A 26,490-nucleotide genomic window follows, 5' to 3' on the forward strand; every position below is an offset into this window, starting at 1 on the left:
GAGGTTGGAATGTGGGTGTGGTAAAGATTGGTAAGGCTCGATATGTGAAAGAAAATAACAAAAGAAATAGCAACTCAAGGGGGGGTGGGGAGGGACCAAGAATACCTAGATATAATTAGTTGGAATTATAGAGGCTACTCGTGGAGAAGAGGACCTGTTTTATGGCCCATAGCCAAAGGTAAAGACATTATCTTGCTCATGGAAACTCATGAACGTGATGGATGTAAAGTGCCAAAGTTTGAGGGTTATAAAACAAAATCACTTTGGAATGAAATAATCAATTGTAGAAAAGGGCATGGTGGAATCACTATTTTGATTAGAGATATTTGGAGCATAAGTGGAAGTATAGATAAAGAAGACTCAGGCAAACAATTCATATGGTTGAAAATCACAGATAAGCAAACTGAGATAAGAGTGGCATCATGTTAAGTTTTGGACCAAAGGGATAAAAACTCACAAGAAGAAGAACCTAGATCAAGATGATCCATACACATTGCTAAAAAGGGATATCTTTATTTTTAACACTCTAGGGAAAGTCCCAATAATCAAAGATTTATATGCATGGACAACAAACAACCAATCTCTCAATTTGAAAAGAAGCTACAAGGGAAGAAGTGACCCATTATGGTTAGAAGAGGAGAATGATTTGTTTTGGAAAAGGGCATCAGACAACAAAGGCAATGCAAATCATTAAGGGGAAAAATTACTAGACTTATGAAGTTTATATGATATGGTAATATGTAATGGTATGGAAGTATGGCCAAGCTCGGGAGGTATTACATGCAAAATGTACAATGGGCAAAGTATTGTTGACTATGTTATATGCTCTCAAGATCACATCAAAAGAGTTAAAGAGAAAGAAATAAGAAAGTGTCCCATTGAACTAAGGTTAGACCACTATCTATTTTTTTTATTTTAAATAGGCCTTCTTGAAGGAGCAACGAGGAGAGGAAACTTTATTCTTGGGGAAAAGTTAGTTGTCGTATTTTAGATATAATTAGTTCTTATAGGTATTTTGACTTCTATTTTAGGCTATATATTGGTTTATATCATCCTTTATGTCCTATTATAAATAGGTCCATTTTTATTTTGTTGTTTTGTATAAGAGATTATGAATGTCTCTTATTTAGTTAGAATATTATCCTTGATTCTATATTATTTATTATTAACCAATTTTAGTGCAAGATAGCTAGATAGGGATGATCGCATTTGGTTCTTATGCATAATTAAGATGGAATTCATGCCAAGAGAACGTGGTGGCTTCAAAAGAGAGTTTTTCTTTAATCTTTGTGTAAATAAATATTTACGTGTAATGTATAATTTGGATATTCTAACTGGGGTATGCCCCTTTTATGATGTAATAATATAGGACTATGGTCCCGGGTGAGACTGGAGGTTTTCTTTCCCTGTTCTTTCCTACCAGTGCCCATTTGAATGTTGGAATGCTATTGTAATTATTTTATTAATAATAATATATCATCATGGCCTTGGCCATTTACCAATCAAAAAAAAAACAAGGAGAAGAAACCCACCTTAATCAAAAGAAAGAGCCCTCATGTGGAAGAATTATAATGAACTGTGAAAATTAGAAAATATTTGATAAGCTCTTAGAGGCATGATTTGGAGCCTTGAAAGAGGAGTTACACATGCGAATCAACAAAGGGTGTGCAAAGAGACTTTAGTTCCCCTAATTCCCAAGGCACTTGAGAAATGTAAAAGAAGAAAACCCAAATGGGAGGTAAAAAATACTTTCCCAACAAATCCTTGGTTTGATGATGACTACAAGTTGGCTAAGAGAAAGTTAAGAAAGAGAATGAGTAAAGAGCACAAAAAAAAGTACAAGGATTTGTTAAGAGGTAAAAAAAGGAATTATATGTGAGAATGAGAAGGTTGGAATTGATCACCTTAGGAAAACAAAACCCCAATAAGTTCTAGAATGAGCTACAGTAAAATAGAAAGTAGATAGTAAACAACATCACAAAGCCCCAATGGCTTAAATATGCAAGGATGTTATATGAGTGCGAAAAGGAAAAGCATAGACCTCCAATAATTAAGGCAACAAATAAATTTTTTACTATTGAAGACATCTTCCAAGGCATAAACAAATTGGCGGGGGGGCAAGAGGTGCGCAAATCATTGATGGGCTAGAAAATAAACATCTAAAATAGGGCAGTGATATCTTGGCACCTTATATTAATCACATATTTAATGATGTCATTAAAGAGGGGTTCCCTAAAAATTAGACGGCTAGCACGGTTATCTCTCTCCACAGAATCGGTGACATAAATAATCCATCAAATCTTTATACTATTATGATTAATTCACTCTTGGGAAAACTCTTTGGTAGCATGGTGGAATGCAATATTAGTAAGTGGGTTGAATCAGAAGGTAAAAGAGCTAAGGGGCAGGCATGATTCAAACCAAAGAACTCCATTGTTGACCACGGGGTTACACTAAGATTCTTGGGGTTTTTTTTTTGGACCACACTGGTTGAGGAGGCCTTTTGCTACTTTGTTGACTTTAAACAAGCCTTTGACACTATGTCATGTGAAAAACTCTAGATTAGAATGAAAGATTTGAAAAATCCTAACGAACTCAGAACTATGATAAATAGAATTTATGAGCAAGTCATGGCTGAAATCAAAACTACAAAAGGGATGTTAGAGAGCTTTGGGAGTGATATAGGTGTCAAATAGGGATGCTTCCTCTCACCAACCTTGTTTGGGTTATACATCAAAAAATTAGAAGAATGTTTAGACAAGAAAAATGGTGATGGGGTTCAACTAGCCAATATGTGATTAAGGTACTTCTTGATGCAGTTGATCTCATTTTAATTGCTAAAACAACGAATGGTGTGAGGGAACACTTCAAGGCACTTGAGACTTTTTTTCAGGTGTTCATAATGCAAGTGAACACTAGAAAAACCAAAATGATGATTTTCTCTTTAAAAATAAATAAGAGGAAGCAAAACACTTTCCTTTTCAATGGTAGCCCATTACAGATTGTGGATGCGTACAAAATACCTTGGAATTGACTTCAACAAAAAACTTAGTTGGGAAACATGTAGAGAAAAAAGAATTCAAGGATGATGGAAAGCAATCTATTATTTACAAAATAGACACAAAAATGTAGAATTATGGGATTGGAAAATGAAAAAGATGTTCTTTGGTTTGTTGGTTACGTAGGTGATCCTTTATGGTTGTGAGATTTGGGGTAGAAACATGTTTGATCATAAATGGAGACAAGTGGAAAGAATCCAAAAGCATTTAATGATCAACGATCTCAAAAGTAAAACAAAGGTCCCCAATGAGATCATATTAATGGAAACAAGAATCTTCCCTTTAGAGGCCTCAATAATGATTCAATTATTATGTTATTTAAGAAATCCCAAAGTATAGAAAATCATTACTGGCCAAAGTTTATCATGAAAGAAGGTTGGATAGAAGAAATAACATGTGGATGAAGCAAAATGCTAAATGGATGGAAAAATGGAATGTTAACTTATGCATGAATGTTCAAATAACATTGTTGGAATAAAAAAAGTTTGTAAAGGAAAAATTTAGAAGTTGCACATGGTCAAAACAAAATGAGTGCAAAAAATACTATTATATCAAAGAATTTAACCCAATTCAAGACCATGGGGAGAAAGCATAAATAGAAGTAAACATCAAGTGGAAATCTAAAATGCTCACAGCACAACTTAGGACGAGCTCTCGCCATTTGAGATGTGAAACAAGTAGATGGATGATACCCAAGGAAGAGAGGGGGAAAAGAATATGTCCATTTTGCAACAAGAGAGTGATGGAGACTGAAAAACACTTTCTCATGGAATTCCTAGCATACAATGATATCCACTCCAACTATGGGAATATTCTAGAAATGAGAAATTTAGGTACTCTTCTTTAGGAAACGCAGTCGGAGAGGACAACAAATCTAGTGATCAACATTCATTATCAAAGAGCAATCTTACATAAGTAGCTTCAAAAGGCTTAATATTCTTCCACCCTTTTCTCAAGGGTGTGCTTGTCTCCTTTCTTGTAGGTCCCATAGGTTGCTTTGGCCTTGCAAACATTATTAGAATAATTCATTCATATGTAAGCACTTTTTTATAAATTTGTACTTTATTATATAAAGATGGAGTTATCAAGCTCTGTGTAATTCCTTTGTCAAAAAAAAAGTTATCTTTATAACTATATATTTTGTATTTATACTCAAGAACATAATTTATGATTACTCAGGTAATTGGTATGAATAATATATGCAATCTAAAATATCAAAATTCTTCCACTAACATAAAGTGCAGTGCAGGGGCACTCAGGAACACCAAGTAAACCATGAAGACTATGAAGGAATGGAAGACACCTAATGACAATCAAAGGTCTAAGGAGGTCAAAGGGATCCTAAATGATGCAAATCATAACAATTATAATGTATTAGCTCCTTAATGGTGTAATGCATGAAACAACATTTGAATGAATTTATATTCTTGAAAGGATTAAATGAATGTATCTTGGACGATTAGTGTCCCAATGTGTCTAGGAGGTTCTAGGAGGTTAGTTGGTTTTAAATAAGTCTTATAAGTGTTAGAAACACCTTAGTGAGTAAATTTAATGAGTTTTAGTTCATTTTCATAGTTTAAGACTTCAAATGTTCAATTGATAATGAATAGTAGTCATTTAGGAGGGAAATGGAGTTTTTGTTGTCTAAACACTTAACTAATCCCTCAAACTGGTTGGAAGATTTTGGGGAAGATAATTTTAATTTCTTATTTGTATTTGGGACTCCATTGTATGGATATAAAGCCTGGAATGTACATACAACACAAAGATCCAATGAAATATAAGTTTTGATCAACAAATCCATTGTTCTTAGCATTGATACTTCTTGTTTTGGTTTTTAAATCTAATGTAGAATAGGTTTTGAAGATTAAATAGGACATTGGAAGACATTGTTATATGTTTTAGAGGATTTGAAAGTCATCTTATATGATTGTACCCTTCATTTCCAGCGGAATAGACTATTTGGCTAAGTTTTATTTCCTTGTTTTGAAGTTTATTTGTAACTAATAACCACTCCATGGACTTAAATACTTAGAATACATAGAATGATGATCAATAACCATGTACCATATGAATCTAACTTGAAACTTGAAGAAAATTGAATGAGAGGTGTGATCACAGGTTGGGGTTGAGAATGTTCCATTGAAATTGATGGCACAAGTGTAGCAATGGGAGTTTGGGCTAAACAACATAGTTATTTTATGATTGGGATAGTCTTTTATGGTGGATTACATGGTGAATCAATCACCAATTGATCCAAGAAAGGCTTAGAAGAGTGAGATTGGAGAAACCCTCAAATCAAGGGTTTGAAGCAACCAAATGAAGAATTTTGGGATTCTGGATGTTTTTTGTTGAATTCCTCTTAGGATTAGAGGTTTTGTGACATTTTATGACACTATCCAAGATTTGAGACCTTGGAGATGTTTCTAGGTGGTAGTTTCTTTGTAAAATCACCTAGTTTTTAATGTATTTATAGGGGTTCAGGCGAAATACTACTATTTGGTCCAAAAGACCAATTTTTGAATTTGAGATATGTTATTAAATGGCTAAAAGGGTTTCTAAATGTGGATTCATTTCTTCTTATGTTTTTTTTAATTGGAGTGTTTGAAGACCAAAAAGGTCACTTTAGGTCTAATTGTTGATTCATTAGGCCTCTAGGCCAATTTGGAGACTTTTTGCCACTGTGAGTAAGAGATAAGTCTAGAAACACCTTAAAATCACTTTAATCTACCCACGTATACCTCAAATACATAAAATATATTATTGGATTGCATTCAGAGTAACCTTGGTTGAGTTGAGTCTCTTAAAACCATTTGAGTATTATCTTGTGTATCAATTCCATCACCCTTTCCTCCACATCAAGTGGTATTAGACCCCAGGGAAAGGTCTTGTGGAAGGTTTTTTGTGGTCATGAGGAGTTGGTTCTCGGATCCTTAGTTAAGCCCTTGGAGTAGAAACATCCTTTAAGGTGTAGCCCTAAGTTGATTCATTTGCCAAGCTAATCAAAGAACCATGACTGAAGGTGAGGAAAGAGATTTACCTACAAGGATGACCAACATGGAGTTGGTAAGGATTGTTAAAGAACAATTGGTAGATAACAAGAAGCTAAAGGAAACCCTTGAACAAAAGAAGAAGGGAAAAGATGAAAAGGATAAAGAGATGAGAATCATGATGGAGAGAATATTGGCCTCAGAGAAAAGGTACAAGAGCATCAAACAGGATGAAGAAGAAGTAGAAGAGGAAGTCCAAGAGGAAGAACCATTAGATCCCGATGAACTAAAGATGGTTGAGTTTTCTCAAGTCATCAAGAATTGTGACATAAGGGAAAGAGTTAATTTGCCTATGTATGGAGGGAAGATGGATGGTGATGAATTGATAGATTGGTTTAGTGCCATGGAGAATTTCCTTGAATGTGAGGGTGTAGAAGAGAATCAGAAGTTGAAGGTTGCAAAGTCCAAAATGAAAGGACATGCTCTATTATGGTGGGATTGTGTTCAAGCAAAGAGAGGGAGGAATAGGAAGCCCAAAATCACATCTTGGTATACAATAATGGATAAGATAAAGGCAATAAAAATTCCAAATGACTATAAGGTTCAGCTATACAATATGCAAGGTATTAAGCAAAAAGACATAGATGTACAAAGGTATACTAAAGAGTTTCACAAACTATACATGAGGGTGAGTCATGATGAAGACGTGGAGGAGAAGATTATTAGGTACATGGGGGCACTTGAGTTCAACATACAAGATGAACTTAGTTTTGCTACCCCTAGATCAATTAAAGAATACTATAAGTTGGCCATTAAGGCTAAGGAAAATATCAAGAGAAGACAAAAGAAATACAGTAACACAAGAGGAGGTTCATCCATGAGATGAATAGGAGGTAGAGGCAGAACTAATTTTCAGAATCACAATGAGAAAGACAAGGACAATCCCTACTCATCTGATACAAGAGGTGGGTATAGAGGTGGAATAAGTAGAGGAAGAGGCAATGGAGTGTTCACAAGAAGATGTTTCACTTGTAATGAAGTGGGTCATCGGCCATATAAATGTCCTAAGTGGATTGAAGATAAGGGAAAAGATAGGAGAGCCACTTTAACCCAAGAAGACTCAGAGGAAGAAGAAGAGTCTAGAAACATAATGGTTTTACTTGAAGAAGGAGAATGTTTGCTAATGGGAAGAAGGAAACCATACAATCCAAGTATTTTCAAATCCAATTTTTTCATTCAAGGTAAAGTATGTAGATTCATCATAGACTCAAGTGCAAGTCATGATGTTGTGTCTTGTGAGGTTGTTAGGAAGTTGAATTTGAAAACATTTGTCCATCTTAAGCCATATTATGCTACTTGGGTGAATATAAATCAACATTTTTTGGTTAGTACTCAAGTTATGATTGAGTTTTCATTTGGAAAATACAGGGATAAGGTGTTATGTGATGTTACGGATATGAGTTGTGGACACTTGACCTTAAGCAAGTCTTAGCAATGGTCAAGAAAGGTAATTTATGATGGCTTCACCAATAAGTATTTGGTTCACCATTAAGGCAAGAAATATGAGTTGCAGCCCTTAGTGAGAAACTGAGAGGACCCAATTCTTATGTGTTTTGGGTAGGAGATAACAAAGAAAGATCAATATGATAGTAGATGGAAGAAGGGTACACAAGTAGAGTAAAGAGGTTACTACAATAGTCCTAAAGGCGAAGAACTCTGGAATCTAGCCTTTGTACAAATTGGGACCATTAAGTGTCCTTTAATGAATTTAATGCATAGAAAGAGATCATAGATGAAGGACTTACAACTTTCTCACTATCCTTCATAAGGATAATCAACAAATCCAAGTTTTTCTTTTAACAAGTTGTATGTGAATGTAGGTTAGCAAGGTGTGAGAAACAAGATTACTTTGGGGGATTATTTCACCCCTACATTGCAAAGATCCTTTAAGCCACACAAATCTTGGGATAAGAGTTTCATTGGTGGTGGGGAGTATGGTGCAGGAGCACCTAGGAACAACAAGAAAACCATGAAGACTATGAAGGAATGGAAGATACCCAATGACAATCAGATGTCTAAGGAGGTCAAAGGGATCCTAAATGATGCAAATCATATCAATTATAATGTATTGGCTCCTATAATGGTGTAATGCATGAAATGGCTTTTGAATGAATTTATATCATTGAAAGGATTAAATGAATGTATCTTGGACCATTACTGTCCCAATGTGTCTAAAAGGTTTGAGGAGGTTAGTTGGGTTTTAAATAAGTTATCTAAGTATTGGAAAAACCTTAGTGAGTAAATTTAATGAGTTTTAGTTCATTTTCATAGTTTAAAACTTCAAATGCTTAATTGATAACAACTAGTAGCCATTTAGGAGGGAAATGGAGTTTTTGTTATTTAAACACTTAACTAATCCCTCAAACTGGTTGGAAGAGGTTGGGGAAGTTAAGTTTAATTTCTTATTTTTAATTGGGAATCCATTGTATTGATCTAAAGCCTGGAATGTACAAACATCATAGAGATCCAATGAAATATAAGTTTTGATCAACAAATCCATTGTTCTTGGCATTGACACTTCTTGTTTTCATTTTGAGATTAATATAGAATAGGTTTGGAAGATTCAATAGGACATTGGAAGGCATTGTTACATGTTTTAGAGGATTTGAATGTCATCTTACATGATTGTACCTTTATTTCCAACAGAATAGATTGGTTTGCCTAGTTTTCTTTCCTTGTTTTGAAGTTTATTTGTAACTAATAACCACTCCATGGAATCAGAGGCCTAGAATCCATGGAATGATGATTACTACCATGTAACATATGAATATGACTTGGAACTTACAAAAAATTGAATGAGAAGTGTGATCATAGGCTAAGGCAAAGAATGTTCCATTGAAATTGATGGCACAAGTGTAGCAGTGGGAGTTTGGGCTAAAAAACATAGTTATTTTATGATTGGGATAGTCTTATATAGTGGAGTGAATGGTGAATCAATCAGTAGTTCCAAGAAAGGGTTGGAAGAATGAGATTGGAGAAACCCTCAAATTAAGGGTTTGAAGCAACTAAATTGGGGCCTTTGGGATTCCAAATGTTTATGGTTGAATTCCTCTTAGGATTAGAGGGTTTGTGACATTTTATGAAACTGTCCAAGAGTTGAGACCTTGGAGATGTTTCAAGGTGGTAGTTTCTTTGTAAAATCACCTAGTTTTTAGTGTGTTTATAGGGGTACAAGCATAATACTACTATTTAGTCCAAAAGACCAATACCTGAATTTGAGATATGTTATTAAAAGGCCAAAAGGGTGTTTGAATGTGGATTTAGTTCTTATTGTGTTTTGGGAAAGTGGAGTGTTTCAAGACCAAAAATGTCACTGCAGGGCTAATTGTTGATTCATTAGGCCTCTAGGCTAGTTTGGAGACTTTTTGTCATTGTGAGTAAGAGATAGTTCTAGAAACCTTGAAACAACTTTAATCTACCCTTGTATACCTCAAATACATAAAATCTATTATAGGTTTACATTTAGAGTAACCTTGGATGAGTTGAGTCTCTTAAAACCATTTGAGCACTTTGAGAAGTAGTGGGATTTTAAGCCAAATTTGAGTAATTTATCTTGTGTATTGGGTCCATCACCCTTTCATCTACATCAAAGTGACCCTCCAACTAACATAATTTTTTATTAGTTATGAATGGATATTTTTTTCACTCAACCATGATTCTCTTAGAATATGTGTATGTTTTATATCTATATCTAAAAATCAATCCCTTCTTATCCCTTCTTGACTATACACATTTTTTTCTTATGACACACCTAATGAGACTAATCCTTCTTAATTTTCTTATGTGGGCTTCTTGAAAACATGTGTTCTTATTTTCCCTCAAGATACACCTAAAAATTTGATGCTTCTTAATTTGTTCATGTACACTTCTTAAAAGACTTATTTTTGTTCACATCCTATACACATAAAAAATAATAATCTCTCGATAAGTAGGAGATATTTCCTACAACAAGTGAATTGTGATATTTCTAATAGGATTAAAGTGTGTATTTGTTTGAGTCTTGTGATATGAATGAGTTTGACTCAAAAAATTACATAATTGAATCATGATAGCAATATCATAGTCATAATATCTTTTGATCTATAATGCATGAAATTTGAATGTAAGAGGAAACAAAAATAATAATAAGTGTAAATTTCCTATTCAAATTAAGAAAAAAAACAATAGCTAGGCTCACAATGGAAGTAACAATAAAAAACATAATATATTCAATCAAACTCAAATGTTACCAAAAGCTTTATTGTTTTAGATAGATTCACAATGAAAGAAAAATAAAAACTAAGAATACTGTAACCCCATCAAACTCAAATACTACAAAAAAACCTTAATTGTTGTACCATCCAACTAATGTTATTGTTAAGTTTCAGGATTTGCACCCAGTACTAAACTGAAAGAGTTTAGCAATCCTTACTTAACATGGGAATCACTTCACTTCATGGGACATGCAAATGAAATGAGACCTCCAAATTCTAGGCTGGCTCCTATTGGATATTCAGTAATATTTCCAAGATCCTAACTTAAACTTCAGGGAAAAGGGAAGAAGTTGCTTAAAATAAACCTAAACTAGGAGATGGTGATACATTAAAATGATATGAAAAACTCAAACACACTTAACAGAGGAGTATATAGCTACTTGAAGTACAACAAAACACATCTTTTTGTAAAGATTTGCATAAATGATTTGTAATAAGGTTTGAAGGATAAATTAACAAAAGGAGGAAAACAAATGCCTCTCATTTGCTAATTTCACCTTTAAAACACATATTATAACCTGCAAATAAACTTACTTTCCTACAAACAAGTGCTAGAATGAGACAGAAAGACAAGGAATAATGAACATTCTCAAGTTAATCTATCAAATCATTCAAAAGGACACACACAAAACTTGCAGAAAGAAAGAAGGCTTTATAAGTAACATTAAAATAACATGAACACAATTATGTCACCTGTATTGAATTTCCCAAGTTGAAATACAATTTCTGCAAAAAAGAATAAGGACTGAAAATAGAAGTCACATCCACTTCTCTGCATAATCAGAACTCCCAAAATAATGAGTTGCAAAACTCATTAAGTACAATCTCTACCCCTTCGGTCGAATGTAGAAAGATAACATAAAAACAAAGACTCAATAACTCGCAAAATTAAGTCCTACCCCTGGGAAAACTCCACTACCTCATAAAGAACCTCATGACTCACTCAAAACTCCTCTAAAAATGCTCTAATAGTCAATAAAGGCTACTTAACTGCTAGGGTGAAGTCAAATTCGACCCCAAAAGCCTATATTCCCTCCAGATGTTTCCCAACCGATTCTTTCAATTAAGACCATGACATATGGAATTAACCCAGCCACTTTCTTTTGCATCAAATAGAAAAAATATTAAATGATATATAATTTATCATTTAAATATTTATCCTCTACAATAATAGAATTGCGCAAAAGAAAAGAAAATAAACAATACCCCTTTTATTTGCATTCAATTTAACAAAAATATTAAAATGAATTATGAATACCATTTTAATATTTCTTGTTTTAATAATATTAACTTTGTGCAAATAAAAGTTAAGAGAAAAGAAAAAAAACCATTCCCTCTATAAATGAAATCACAACACAAAATATCATACTTTCAAATAGGAAATAAATCCTATGAAAAGCATGTGGACTTCAAAACAAAACAAAAAGTAATTGAGGGCATGAAAACATAACCCTGCAACATCTTCATTTTTTAACTTCATTGGTGAAGAATTTGCTACGGCGAAGGAAGAAGGGTTTCTCTTTGTGATGTCCGCCACCGTGTTATTTGTTGCTGGAATTGAATCTCATTGGTTTTATTAGCTGCCAATAGAGAATTTACTGGTCCTTGTTGTTCCATGAAGAAGATTCATTGAGTTTTTGAATGCAGTGAAAGGAATTTGTTGTTTTTGAGTTTCTATATTCTATTGGCCACCATGAATGAGCTTTCTGGAGACGTTTATTGATGACCATTTGATGGGTAAGAATGATTTGTATCATTCCTTATTCATTCTTTGATCACAAATGTTTTTGCTTCTTTCTTGAATTCCTATTACTCTTTAAGCAAAATTATGGAGTTTTCTCTTTACTGTGGAGGTAAGATTTGGTTTTTTTTGGTTGTCATTGTTGAACTCGTTGTAATCCGAAGCTTGTATTTTAAAATATTTGTCATTTTGCTACTGTTCAGATTTTCACTTTGACTTTCAGCTGATAATGCTTTGAAACTTATGTTGCAAATGCAAAACTTATATTGATGTTAGGTTTTTTTGATACCCCCATTGTTGAACTTGCTAAGGTGATCTTTGCGTGCATTCTAAATAGCAATCATCTTGAATAGTAACATTGTGCTATAGTAAGTAGTTTTTTCCCTTCTTAATTCCTCCATGGCATTTGATCCACAGACATAAAGGTATGCACAACATTTACCTTTCAAGTAACAACTTCATTGAAAGAAAATATAGACTTTGTAGCCTTTCTCAGCCTTTCCATAGTTTTGTTGCTGCATCATCAGTTATTGGTTCTCACTTATTTAAGTTTGTTAAGCCCATTTCATGGCAACCTAATTTGTCTGAAATAAGGTGGAGGGTTTGCTATTTTTTTTTTCAAAAAAAAAACCTGATCTAGTGCTTTAATTTAGTGCACATGTTGTTAGTTTCCCATATTAATAATAGCATCATGGCCATCTTTGCCACCATGTATTGCGATCATATTCTTTTGCTTGGAGCTTCTATACTATTTGAGATTTTAAAAAAATGTCGCCATGAAATACTGTCTACCATTTTGCATTTGCTGGAACTTTTATTTCATTTGCTATATGTATTTCCTTTGCTGCACTAAAAAGTTTGAGCCATATTTTGCATTTAATTTGCTTGTTAAAGCTTCCATGCCACTTGAATGAAGCATGTTATCATGAAAGAATTTGCAGCAAGTTATGCTCCATTTGCTGTCATTGGGAATATGCTGGCATTGTTTTCTGTAGCTTTCAGTGTTGTTCTCATATAACATATTTTCTAGCTTTAAATTTTACCTAAGGGTTTTATTGAAAACCCATAAAATTGCTTTAAAGTATGTTGTTTACAGCCAGGGCATCTTTGGTTGATCTTTTGGAGTGACTAGATGGTATATTCGCCTATATTAAATATGATGAAGGTGGTGCTAGTCCTTTTTTTTTTTGTTTGAATTATGAGGTCTCCTCTTTTTCTCCTAAGTTTCATTTTCCGTATATAGTTTTGCATTTGAATTTCCCTCAATTTATCACTCACAACACCCAAGTTCCTCTCTGGCCCAGTACTCACCTTGGAGACCACAATATTCTTTCTCGCGTTCAATTTTGGCAATAATTGCACCAGCATAAGCTTCCAATAAAACATCTGTCAACTCTTCAAGTTGTTCAATTAATGCCAACTTCTTTGAAGGCTCTGAAATATTTGCTTCTATTTTCAATTCAAAAATGATTGAAGCCACCTTCCACAGTCTAGCCCTCACAGTTGGTTCACAGTACCAAGGTGTCAATCCTTCCGGTGATGGATACCACGAGTGTTGAACATCTCTATAGTGAACGAAAATTCGTACAACACTTGTACAAGCAACTGAGACTTGACAAAGACGTTGAATTTGCAGCCTAAGTGGCATCTCCCTTCCAATGGCATAAGATAAATGTTGGTTAACACACAAAAGGAGCTCCTCCAAGTATAAAAAATACTTCAGCCTTATCTCTATCCATTAGCATTACATTTTCCCGGTGAGCTTTCTCACTAACTGACTGAACAAGATCCCAAAGAGAGCCATTGACTTCAATGAGCTCGGAGTCTATAATTATCAACCATGCTAGACAAACCATTTATGGAAGCTTCACTAGTTGCTGAATTATTCAAGTTTTAATTCAAATTTGAAGCTTGCTTCAGAATATAAAACTAAAAGCACTTTGCTGCTCTCTTACTATTACCACTACATTACCCTTCACTGATGTGATATTTGAAAGAGCATTTCATAAGGTTCAAGCACGGGCTCATGACACTCATGAACTATCTTTCTATAATTTGCATTTGAGCACTTAGAGTACTGTTTTGATATGTATTCAGATTAATAGAAATATGACATATGTAGGTACGTAGTTATAGATTATCAGTCATTGCTTAGATCATAAAGATCTAACCCCACTTTTTCCAATGCAAGAGAACAAAGATCCAGAGCTTATCAGATAAAGAGTTGAACTAGGAGCAGCAACAAAGGACATTTAACTAGTTAAAGGATGAAAGGCAATGACTGGTTATCTCTAACTTTACCTACTTGTGCTATGTTTTTCTTATTTTAAATATGTATAGAAGCAGTAGTTAGACTTACGGCTTGTGTGAGATTTTTTCCTTTCAGCATATCAATTCATTTCATTGTTTTGAAAACATCAATATATATTTGAAAGTAAATAACACAAGGACATTTCTATTTTTTATTTTTTATTTTAAATGAAATGAATGGAACTTCTGTACTTTCATTGCATGTATACTTAAATTTTACACATGTGTGAAATTTTAGTAATAGTTATGTTGGCATTCCTTTGATTAAAGATTAAATTATTTTATAACATGCACTTAACAAGTTGATAATGATTGAAAAGTTGACAGGGATTCTTGAGTTTATAGATTTTTGCAAGTATGGATGGATGACTAAGAAATGAAGATGACATCAATGGTGAAGGATAATTGAAAGGATTTTTCTAGGACCAAGAGGCAAATACAAGGATGAAATATATGTTAATGTGAATGGATAGTGTACATGGTGGAATCACATATTCATGAGACCGTAGAGCAGAGTGCAATTAGAATAACAATGAGCTAATCTAGACCCAAGAAATCACTGTTAAAAAAAGACTCCACAAACATCTCATGTTTCCCTAACTACAACTGCTAAAATTGCTCTCAAACCAACATCTTAGTGATAGTTCTAGAATGTGAGTATGTTATAAATGCAAATCTACCAAAGTCTATGTGAGATTTATGTGAAAATGTAGATTATATGAAGATAGTAACACTAGAATGCTAGAATATATGCATGCATAAGACTAAACAATTGCAAGAGATATTAAATAACTACTAAAATAACACTAACATGATACTAAAATGACATTAATTCTATATAGTTACGTAAAGAAGACATGGGAAGGAAGGTAGAAGACTATATTGATTAGGGGAAGAAGTGGAAGAAACTTTATAAAGATACTCACTCTCAGGATGATATTTAGCCACTAAAGGAGTTGGAAGAGTTGTTGGGAACACAAAGACCCCCAATTTTGTTCCAGGAGGACACTACTATTTGTGACTTAACTTCAAGTGGTTGCTTCACAGTCAAATTGTCTTACAAACACCTTTTTAGCAAGGACCTCTGTTCACCATGGTGGAGTAAGGTTTGGATTTGTAACCTTCTTCCTAAAATCAACTTTTTTTGGTGGACGGTTCAACATGGCAAAATTTTAACCTTAGACAATCTGAAAAGAAGGGGATTTTATATAACAACTATTGTTATCTTTGCAAGGAAAAGGAGGAGAGCATTTCTCACCTATTCCTTGAATGCCAATATGCTATAGGGATATGGGCAAAAGTCTAGGAGAGATTTGGTTTGAACTGGGTTATGAAAGACAATATGGGTCAATTCGTGGAGAACTGGTGCTGTCCATTCTATCTATGGAAAATTGTTCCTCCATATATTTGCTGGCATATATGGAAAGAAAGAAATAACAGAATATTTAGGGAGTGGGAAAAATCGGTGGAGGTATTTTTTGAAATAATGGAGAAATTATTGAAGGAAAATATAAGGGTTGCCAAATGTACAAAATCGAAGGAAGAACCAAGTAGGCAAGAAGGAAAAATTGTAGAAAAATGGGGTTGTCATGAGGATTTTTTCCTTTTTGACAACTCAAAAATGTTGAGGAAACAGCAAATGAGATGGAAACCACCGACCCTTACACAATTTAAACTAAATTTTGATGGTGCTGCTAGAGGAGGTATTGGAGTGGCAGGTGGAGTGTTGTGTGATAGGAAGGGTAATGCCTGTTAGTCTATGCTGGCAAGGTAGGAAATGGAAGTAATAATCTAGCTGAGGCAATGGATTTATTCTGTGGGCTACAGATGATTAGTGAAATGCAACTTAAGGAAATAACAATAGAAGGGGACTCCAAATTAATATTTGATCTGGCCAATGGGGTGCCCCAACTAGGATGGAATATCCATACTATCATTATGGATATCAGGCATATTTTAGATGGGATGGAAAGAGTCCACCTGTAGCACATCTACAGGGAAGGAAATATGGTGGTCGACGCGACGACTGCCATGGGGTTTAAATCTATGGCATTCACGTGCTGGAGGAATATGGAGAATCTTAACAAAGGCATTAAGTCCTTGATAAGCAAGGAAAGTAAAGGGAGTATCATGTAATAATGTCTATAATATTTAATGCTGGGGCCAAATTTGGCAAGTGTGAGTCGAAGTGTGCTAAAATTAAGAAAGGTTTTAGGGAAATGAGGAGATGTGGCCATACAAACGAAAATATGAGTGAATGCAAATTAAGAGGAATGCCACTTCATCATTATGGTAACCTATTATGGAATTCAAATTTCTCCCCATTTAAAAGTACGAATCATATCATTTATCAGATTGTTAGAGATTTTTGAGGTATTAAAATTATGATACTATACAATCACGAATCCCATAATGAATTCACATGGGATTTTGAAGCTTTTCAAGCACGAGACTATAAAACCTTTTTGTTCATTGTTGAAAGACTCAGGGTCGATTATAGGTGCAATGCTTTCACAGACAAGGAGGTTTAGATGCGCATCGTTGAAGTGGGGGGACGAGAAATTGGCGGGATTGATATGGGCAGGGACTTGAATAGGCTAGAGCCCATGAAAATGGAGAACTTCAAAGATAGGATGGCTACCTGGTTTTTGTTGAAGGAGGGGGGCTTTCTGCCCTACATGCAATCGATGGTGGGGTATGACGAGAATTGTGCCCTTTAGTTTGTCAATGGGTGGAAGGACCCTAAGGTCACCATTAATGGAATCACTTTTCAAGTAAATGAGAAGGTGATAGCCATGGCTACTAGTCTTTCAATGAGAGGAAAGAAATGGAAGAAGGTCACTAAAATTGCGAACGAGGCTAATATGAACAATTTTTTTGCAGATGGTGAGGAACCAGTGTGCTATAGAGGAGGATTTAAGAGGGGCAAACTGCCAGCTCCATGGGACGATGTGTGCCTGGTTCTTATGAAATATCTGACACTGGAGGGCAAGTTGGGTGTTTTTTACTACTATCATTTCCCTTTGTTGAATCATTTTAGGATCAAGGATTTTGTCTATCCCATTTTTTCTGTTGCATTCTCTTGAAGATATGGTTAGTGATGTTAGGGAGAAGAGAAACAAAGGGAAAATTTTACCATTATCCACCAAGGCCTTATCTTTTGCCTGTGCCAATTCCACCTTACCCTTTGCCCCCCTAGGGTGGTGGCGGTTGACAACCAGCACTATCGTCAGAATTCACCCCCGAGCACCAGTATTGGAACAAAAATTCATACCCCACGACCCTCCTCTAACCATGTAAATAAGAAAAAGAAAAAACCTGATGCTATTGGGGAATAAAAGGGTAGTAAAAAAATTAAAATGGAAAAACCTGTGGTGGTGGAAGAGGAGGACTTAGAGGAGGAGGTTGAGGGAAAGGCTAGGAGAAGGTCTGGGAGAATTGTCCAATCCTAGGCAAGGCACAAACAGAAATCCAACATGTTCAGGGTTGAGGAGGTTGAAGAAGAGAGCATAAAAAATAATGAAGAAGAAGGGGAGGAGGAGGATTCCAAAGGTGAAGAAGGAAAGGAGGAGGTAGCAAAAAGTGTTAACTCGGCGAACAATTCTATTGACAATGCCCAGTTGTATGCTGATAATACTCAAGTGTCAATTGGCAATGCTGCAACCACATAGACTACCCATGTTTCTGCTAGCTCTACCCTTTAGCCCATTACCTTCTACGAGGATAGCAACAAAGTGGACACTCCCCCCATCACTATCTCCTCACTAGCCAAAGAAAAACTTAAGGTTTTTACTAACCCAAGGGTTTTTTAGGATGATAACCAGGCGCAAAATGCTAAATAGGAAGCTAAAAAGGTGGAAGTGGATAATAAGGAAGAGATCGAGGAGCAATTGGAGGCGTATGCCAAATTGGAAAAGAGGGTTAAAACCTTAGAAGAAGGGTTTTTCCCCTTCTCTAAATTTGCCCTTAAGGTCACCCACGATGCTGCCACTACACTCCAACTGTTGGCTCAGGAGGAGGAGGACACTAGAATGCATATGGAGGATCATAAGCTCCTCTTTAAATTCCTTGTTGATGACTGGCCTCATATTCTGTTGGCTGTGAAGGGAAAGGAGAAAACTGTGAATTAATTTTTTTAGTTTTTTGGGGATCCTCGGATCCAAGTTTTTATGCTTGTATGCTATTTCTGGTTTTGCTGGTATCCAATTGTTGCTCAGACTTGGGTTGGCATAGTTATGTCAACAATTTTTATGATGAACTCTCATAGTTTGATAGACTATTACTATAGTTTAGATGATTTTGTTCATAGTATTATACTAGTTGGTTACATGCATAAGTTTTATTGTGGTTATGTGGAACTTTAGTTTAATCTGTTAAGGTCCTTAGTTGGTCTCTGCTGGTAATGTGTTGGTTACTAGCTTTTTGGTTGTAAGGGTTGACCCCCTTTTTTTTTGTCACTTTTTATTTCAAAAACATTAATTATATATAATAACAATGATAAAATGGATGATAGCTCTAAATATGCCTATAATGCAGATGCCTAAAACTTTGGTCCCTTTGCTCTTGAATTTCCCTCCTATTTATAGGGTTTCAGAAGGGGGTTGTGGTAAGGATCAAAATTTTACTTTTCACTGGAGGGTAATGTTGAAACTGTAAATATCTCATAAGGCACCAAGAGGAAAAGTCTAGTAGACTTAGTTTGTGAGGAAAAATGAGAATTTTTAAATTCTTTTGATTTCAAAAAGGAGGATTTCCACTTTTGAGAGGATAAATGGATTTTATTGATTTATTAAATGTTCCATTTATTTTCAACTTTCTTCTTTTCCTTTTTCCTTTTTTTTTAAAAATTTCATTTTTAAAATTTATGAATTGCTTTTTCTTTTTTTAGAGTGATTTAGGTCCTTTTTGATTTGATAGGTGATTGATTGATTAATGACTTGATGTTACCATTGATTTGAAAGTTTTTTGTTTTCCTTCATTATTTGACTTTGCCCTTAATTTGTGTTGTTTGATCAAAATTTGTGTTGTTTTAGGTCTTTGCCAATTTTAGGGTGTCTACAAATAGCCCTCTTTGAGCTAATATGTGAAGTATATTAGTTCAAAGATTGTCTTGAATTTCTTATTTTTAGCCAATTTTGTTGTTTGAATGTCTGATCAAAGATGTTTGCTTGATTGTTGACGTTGATATGGTGTCTGATTCAAAGTTGGTATGATGTCTGATTGTTGATAATTTGATGTTTGATTGTTGATGTTTGGTTCGATATTGCAATGTTTAAAATCTTTCATTCAAGATAACTTGCTTGGATGCCCCAATTTTGTTTGATTGTTGAAATTGGTTGGGGTAGAACATTTTTTATATTTGAACATTTTTGATGCCCCTATTTGATATGGGTATACTGTCCCCTCAAAAATGAAATTGGAAAAAGTAATGAGCAAAGATAGGGATATTCCAATTTTATTTCTAAAAATGTTGATGAGAACAATTGAGAGTAAAGTCAGGTAAATGTAGGTGATTGAGTTGTTTTAGAATGATACCTAGTTTGAGGAAATGGGTCAAAGGCATTAATTTGGGTGTGTAGGGTTGAAAATACCATCAAGTGCCCAAAAGGAGGGTTAAATATGTCAAAAGACCTTTTTCTCATTTCATTTTTGCACTCCCTTTTCACTTTTGTCATCTTGGATCATTGAGCTAGTGAGGATGGTTGTCCCATTACCAGAGCATAGATTTGAGAGGGGTTGCAAATATGAGTGTCTGACTGACTATGGTGCCTAGGTAAGTCATCAAGATCTTTCATAATTTAAAGTTTTTGGGTTTTGCCTGATTTTTTAGATTTTTGCACAAATTTGCTTCATAAATGTGTAGGTTCAACAATTTAGTGCATTTGATGCTTATTTTAATGCATTTAATTTCTTTTAGCACATCCCTAACATAGAATAGCACATCTGTGGTGTAGAATAACACATTTGAAACCATAATCACATAGTGAAATAGTGCATATGTTTAAACTATAGCGCATCCTTAAGGTTTTGTAGCACATTTGACTCTTGTAGCGCCAATAAAATATTGTTCAGTGTATATAACTAATAGGATAGTGCATATGCATAGGGAGTTTGGTGGATCATAGGTGATGAGTTTTTGTAAGCGAAGTAATATCTTGGTAGCGTTTATGCATCATGTTGTGCTTTTGCCTTAGATAGTGCATCCATGGGATAGGATAGCACATTTGATGCACCTAGTAGCGCTTCATAGTCCTATAATGCATCTGATGAATTCAATGGCGCAAATGTCTAGTTTAATAGCACTTAGGACAATTGTAGCACTTATGTGATAGGAAATAGTGCATCTGATTATTGTAATAGTGTGTTTGATTTTTGTAGCATCAACACCTTGTTGAATAGCGCATATGATTGATGAAATAGTCCGAAGGAATCTTGCAATGCTTTTGGTACATTCAATAATGTGCAAGGCTAGTTTAATGGTTTGTCTGATAATAGAATGTCCTAATAGGTAGAGTCAAATGTCTTGATCATTGGTCATGGTATATGATATGGTTCTGATGTGAAATTGATGAGTCTGGAATCGAACTAGACACTTGTTCACATAGCGAATCAAATGATAGTGAATTTGTGGTCATAAAGTGACATGTAAAGTCAATCAAGTGATGTTGGATAGATAGAAAATAGTGCCCCTGTCAGGATATAAAGTAGGGAAAACTAATATGTCCATCTTAGGATATAGAGTAGGACAAATAAAAGGTTCAAGATAGAACCATTAGCTGAATAGCTAGATGTTGATATTTGATTGATGTAGGTTGATCACTTGTGATAACAATCTAATGTCCTTATTTGATTGTTTGTGGGTGAAAGCTCATGGTTCAGGGATTGTACTCGTAGCCATTGGAGTCGATAGACAAATTGTCTATGGTTGAGTGACAGGTGATTGATAGATATAGATTTATATACCTTTTACAGATGCCTTAGTTCCAGGTGAACATAGGATTATTGACAGTTGTGGCTAAGTGATGGCACTCAAACCATAACACATTTCACATGCCCTTGGGAGAGATGATGATTACTCCTCAGGATGTATACAGAATTCTGCAAATCCCTACTATGGGGGATTTTATGTATTATGATTAGGCCACTAATGGGACAACCTTCAAAGATGTATTTGGGGATGATGATACTGGAGATGATAGTGTGCCATAGTTTCATATGTTATAGTATGAGTCATTGCCTATGATATCAATTGGACTAATAGGAGGATTTTTATTGCTAGATAGGCATGGGTGCAAATGTCCACTTAGATGGGGCTTCATTATACATGATATGATCGATTGACCATGAAGGTTTGTATGGGGTAGCTACATACTAGCCCACTTATATCATGATTTGCATCAGGTAGTGTATGCTGGGGCTGCATCGTTGTCAGCAGGTGTAGTCTTGTTACAAATATGGACATGGGAGCATCTTCTCATTACACAAACGATATGCGTTCATCAGTGGCCACAAGATAGGCCATATATATGTATACTCAAGTGTGATCATTCAACCCCATTTGAGCGAGATAGAGTATTGGTGACATATGTTGGATGACCTTGATGAGGTTGTATGGAGGCCATATAGGTTTACAGAGCCATGGGTCGAAGATGATGATGAGATGGTGTACTTCTTTTCTTTATGATATCTACTAGGTCGAGTGCTTGTGGTAATAGAAATATTTTGTTGTAGGAGGGTGGTCAGATAGTTTGGCGGACAACAAGGCATGCCACAGGGGTTAGCACACTATGCTTGCGTATAAGTAGAGAGGCCAATATGAGGGCTGACATTGGAGTATGAGGCATATCATGAGGCATTTATGCAAATGGTAAAGACACCTCATATATGGGCTTTGGGGATGAAGAGGTAGATGTAGGAATGGAGGGTGATTATGCACAATGGTTTTGAGAGCATCTATTTTTGAGATATATAGATCCGACGGAGCTAATACCTGGCATTGAGGAGCAGTTGAGTGGAGGGGATGATGGTGATGATGAGGGAAAATGAGGGAGAGGTAGGGCTAGAGGCAGAGCTAGGGTGCGAAGGACATATGGAGGTTGAGGCTAGGAAACAATGTTTCCACAATAGAGGATTATTTTATAGGGCCCAGTTTAGAGACTTGGGGATGTTGGAGTAGATAGACCTAGAGAGGTTCATTATCGAGGCAAGGTGGTGATGAGAGGTGGCATTGGTGGCAAGGTAGGACTGAGCTGGTGGGCAGATGATATGGGTCATGGAAGCATCAAGCAACCTAGGGCTAGGTTATCAGATGATGTTTAATTTACCAGGTGACAAAGGCCACATATACAGGTCCCAATTACAAATGCACAGAGTGCATAACCATAGGGGTAGCCACAAGTTTTTGTAGCACCAGAGCTAGTTAGATAGAGTGGGTCATTAGAGGTAGAGACTCATATTAGTGCTATGGAGGTATAGGTTGGATTGATGGGGACATAGATTACCCAATTGACTAGTACATTACATGCATTTATAGCTTCAATGACACTGAGGCCTCCACCATTACAGCCACCATTGAGAACAAATGGGCTACTATGAGTCAGATGACCACAACTATTCCTATGACATAGGTGTCATATTCGACAGATCAGGTTTCATGATATGGGATGAGTGTCCCCAGTGAGCAAGGACCTCTAGATCTAACACAAACAGAGGATGCAGGTGGTGAGATGCAAGGGTGATCTGTGTATCATTTTGTATTGAATTTTATTGTCTTATCATGTATATCATTTATGATGATGACCTTTTGATGTTGATGATTCAATATTTTTGATGTATGATTATTCAAGATTTTTGTTGTTCAGATTTTTGCACTTTTTGTATCATGGACTTTATATATTCAATGTCATGGATGAATGTATGTGGTTTTGTAATTTTATTTATGTGATAGTCATAGATGTTGATGTGATGTGGATGATTAATGTAGTTATGTGTATCATTAATGCCCCAGCTACTAGCCCTTCAAAGTTTTATCCTCCACTTCATCCTCTTCTCCAAGTTGGATAACTATTACTAAAGACTCTACAAGACCCCCTACTTATACCCAACTAAGGCACAAGTTGACCTAGTAATCTACAAATTAAATAAAGCCTTAAATTAAATACTTGTTGAGCCACAAGTTGGCCTCTAACAGATATTAAATATCAAAATGCCTTAGAAGGCTTACAACACAAATCAAATGCACATAGGAGAGACAACCAAGACCAAAATAGGTCCAACAAACTCCTAGATTAATCCACATCATGATCAAAAGATACATGCATTAAATGCACCAAATCATTCAAGGAAATCCCCAATAACTCCATCCTACAAGACACATTTTCGAGCATCAACAAGGCTACAAGCATTGTCAAGCTCCCACGAGCATTGTCGAGTTCCATAGGTGTCAAGCTACCAATATACACTAAGTACTACAGTGAGTGTCAAGCAACAGTAGATGTTGAGCCCCTTGAGCGACTGAGCCCATCAATGACCTAGCACCTTAGCCAATGCTACATCCAATAACAATCAAGCACTACTCCTTTGGTGACTGATTCCTCAACTCCTAGCCAAAATTCATCTAATATGTAGGATTGCTAACAAACCTAGGATGCTCCTACATCAGAGATCCCAAGTTTGAAAAGATGTTCTTAATAGCTGAAAGAACATCTTCTGGGATTCAACACAAAAGTCCCAAATTGGTTCTTCACATACATATCCTCCAAGTCCTCATAACCATATTCAATACCTGCATGCCTAGGTACACCACCTAAAGCACTCACAATTTTAGCAATCATGTCACTCTTCATCAATGCCATCTCATATCTAAAACTAGCTTTAACCTCCTCCATTTTAGATTTAAAATCTATTTTAACCTTCTCTAAAATCTTTTCTTCTACAACATTACTGAGATCATCAATTTCCCTAGGGTCCAATCTTCTTAAAGACATCTTCCAAGATCCTTTGCCAACCCAAAGCAATAAATCCACAAATTTAGAAGATCAATTAGCCTTGCAAGATCAGCCTTCACTTCCAACCTTCACCCAAGTCCTGATGCAAACTGCCTCAACTTCGGTGATCTTTCTACATGCTTAAGAAAACCTCCACTCTAATACCACCTAATGAAGTGGAAGGCATGATAATCCCCAAATTAGATGTACTAGCCCTCAAAAAATAACCATACAGTAGAAACACAACAACAATGCAAGATCTGATACCAAATCACAACTCTTTATTCATAAAATAATTGATTACATGCAATGTGTCAGGATGTACGACCTTCCTGGTTATGGCCAATTACAAAGCAAGTAATAGTTTTGCAAGATCCCTCAAAATCCAATCCAAACCCTAGCTAGTCTAGATCTATACTATGGTAGACAACCCCAGGGAAATCTCAACTTGTACCCATAAGCCCACCAAGCAATCTCCTGGTTTACCAAGCCTTGGCTACTAGCCCTTCAAAGTTCATTCCTCCACTTCATCCTCTTCTCCAAGTTGGATGACTATTACTAAAGACTCCACAAGACCCCCTACTTATACCCAACTAAGCCACAAATTGGCCTAGTAAGCTACAAACTAGATAAACCCTTACATTAAATACATGTTGACCCACAAGTCAACCTTTAACATTCATTAAATGCACCAAATTGTTCAAGAAAATTTGCAAGAACTCCATCCCACAAGCCACACTACCGAGTGTCAACGAGATTACAAGTGTTGTCGAGCTCCCACAAGCATTGTCAAGTTCCATAGGTATCAAGAAACCAACACATGCAGAGTACTATAGTGAGTATCAAGCAATAGTAGATGCCAAGCCCCTTGAGTGACTGAGTCCATCAATGACCAAGCACCTTAGCCAAAACTACATCCAATAACAATTGAAAACCACTCCTTTGGTGACCAAGTCCACAATTCCTAGCCAAAATTCCTCTAACATGTAGGATTGCTAACAACCCTAGGATGCTTCTGCATTAGAAGTGCATCATGTAAAGAGTTTTTTCTAAAGGGTGTGTGCATATAGTTTCAATGAAGGAAGTTTTAGGTTTTTCTTTTTCCATTTCCATGCGTTCAAATTTTCTTTAGTGTTGTTGAGCTCCCACAAGCATTGTCAAGTTCCATAGGTGTCAAGCAACCAACCCATGCTGAGCACTATAGTGAATATCGAGCAATAGTAGATGCTAAGCACCTTAGCCAACACTACATCCAATAATGATCGAGCACCACTCCTTTGGTCACCAAGTCCACAATTCCTAGCCAAAATTCCTCTAACATGTAGGATTGCTAACAACCCTAGGATGCTCCTGCATTAGAAGTACATCATGTAAAGAGTTTTTTTCTAAAGGGTGTGTGTATATGGTTTCAATGAAGAAAGTTTTAGGTTTTTCTTTTTCCATTTCCATGCATTCAAATTTTCTTTGTAATTCCTCAATATTTTAATTCAAAATATTATTTTTAGTTGGTTCTCTCTTTTGAATAAGATTTTGGACATCAAATTCATGGGGTAACTTCCATCCTCTAGAAGTAATGTATGTGAAATATTGGTCCTCATTTTGTTCTAATTCCTTAAGCATAAGCCTTTGAAGATGATAATCTTTTTGAAATCTTATGAGGTCTTCACTAGTAATCTCATTGTTTCTTCACTCCCATGTTATGAATGTTGTCTATGGTAACAACATCTAGGTGGAAATACATAACCCTCAATATGAGACCTTGGAGTCCTTGGAGGGGTGTTGTTGCGATTGTTGCCAAAGTTCACATGATTTGCAAGGGATTGCTATAGGTAGTGTTTGCATTTTTTTCTCAAAAGTATACATGTGATGATTCCAAAATCCAAGAGCATTGTTATCATGAGCATTGTTTTTATCATAGATATGAGCAGTCACCCTAGAAGTTGTGTCTTGCTTGTTTGAGCCTCTCTAGTTCTAGTCTTGCTTGTTCATCTTGGTAAGCTTTATTTCTCCTTTCAATTTATTCTCTCCTATATGAAAATGAGTTATCTAAGTGATGATTTCTCTCTTTCAGGTTTATGGTGAAAGACACAT

This window comes from Cupressus sempervirens, chromosome 10 (genome assembly GCF_028749045.1).
Source record: "Cupressus sempervirens isolate cs-2001-9-10 chromosome 10, ASM2874904v1, whole genome shotgun sequence".
Taxonomy (NCBI): domain Eukaryota; kingdom Viridiplantae; phylum Streptophyta; class Pinopsida; order Cupressales; family Cupressaceae; genus Cupressus; species Cupressus sempervirens.